General features: G+C 40.3%; 1 pseudogene; it reads left to right on the forward strand.

Moving 5' to 3' along the window:
- The first annotated feature begins 798 nt into the window (after positions 1-798).
- LOC120864960 lies at positions 799-979 on the forward strand (annotated as a pseudogene).
- Positions 980-1,682: the final 703 nt, after the last annotated feature.

Genomic DNA, 1,682 nt, shown 5'->3' on the forward strand with positions numbered 1-1,682 from the left:
TTGGCTCCCCCATATCGTTCTTTTCTTATTCTCCCTTTTCAGGCTAAATTCCCATCTGGAGAATAGAGGCTCCCTGTGTCTACTTATTTGCCTGGGCTTCTAAGACCCATGCAAGAGGGAGGCCAATGTGGGGCACCCTCCGCTATTCAAGCAGGTGCCTGCAGCCTACATAGACGGTGCAAGTTCCCTGTCTCGGGACTTTATTGGCTTTCTATGTAAACCAAGGAATTTCAGCCTCTTTTCTCCTCTATTTTCTCCTCTACAGTCTTCTTTCCTAATCTCTCTTTATATCTGTAAATAAATAAGTCTCTCCTCACTGATGCCGTCCCCACTTCGAATTCCCTGGATCCACTGGGGCTGGACCCTGGCAGTGGATTGCAGTTGTTGTCTATATCAATGGATTAGATTTCTGTCTTTACAATTTCAGCAGACTGCCTGTGATGGACATCACTAATTAAATAATAAAAATGTATTCTTTCTCTACTCCCTTTGTGGAGTGTTTCTTGGTTGGGAGAAATTGTGCTTTTAATTATTCTTCTGCAATACTCTATAAGTACCTATCTCTTCTTCTTCCCTCTTCCTTACTTATTGCCTTTGTTCCTTTCCTTTAACCCTTCAAAAAATTAAGTAATATGTCAGGAACTGGACAAAAGATGATATTTAACATGTTTAAATTTAATTCAATATATTTGTATATTGCATTGTTGGGAAATAACTACAATGATAGGTACTTTTTTTATACAAAATTGAGTAAGATGGGCCTTTGTCTTCAAGAAACTGTCAGAAGAGAAAGAATGAATAATTCTCTCGGCCTTTTGGCTAACATCAAGTGTAGCATCTGTTCTTATCATTTTAACATCTGATACATCCTCTATCTGAGGACAATATATTGAATGGATTCTTAGAACTAGGAGTTTGAATCGGAGGCTCAAATGGTAAAGAATCTGCCTGCAATGCAGGAGACCTGAGTTCAGTCCCTTGGTTGAGAAGATCCCCTGGAGAATGGAATGGCAACCCACTCAAGTATTCTGGCCTGGAGAATTCTGTGGACAGAGGAGCCTGCCAGGCTACAGTCCATGGGGCAGCAAAGAGTTGTACATCATAGCAACTTTCACACTTAGACTCACAGGGTTAATGGAATGACAGCAGTATATGTGTAAGATCCTCTGTACTGCAGTGGTCAAGTGCAGAGACTGCCACCCCAGGCTCTCTGAATTCAACCCAGTTTTATCACTTATAATACTTTTGCCAAACTCTTCTGTGCCCCAGTTATCTATGAATGGGATAATAGTATCTAATGCATAGGGCTGTTGTGAAGATTAAGTGTCTATGTGAATTGTGACCTTTACAGCTCTGAGCCAATTATAGGAGTCTATAAGAAGAACACAAATAACCCATTCTGGACAGTGGTTTCTGTGAATTCTGAAGATACATTAAGTAGAGATGTGAGACAGTACTATACGTATGTGGAGAAGCATTTTTGACTCAGGGTTCTGGGGAGTTAAATTACAGAGCCCAGGTCATCATGAGGATTATCTTTGCGATATTTAAGAGGTTTCTCCTTAGTGCAGAGTTCCAGAAGGAATTTACCAGGATGTACAACAACCAGATTCGCAGTTAGATATGGCATGACACCAGCTTATAAAAAGATAAAATTTGACTCATTGGTAATAGGGGAGATA

The sequence above is a fragment of the Oryx dammah genome, unplaced genomic scaffold (genome assembly GCF_014754425.2).
Source record: "Oryx dammah isolate SB20612 unplaced genomic scaffold, SCBI_Odam_1.1 HiC_scaffold_5, whole genome shotgun sequence".
NCBI lineage: Eukaryota > Metazoa > Chordata > Mammalia > Artiodactyla > Bovidae > Oryx > Oryx dammah.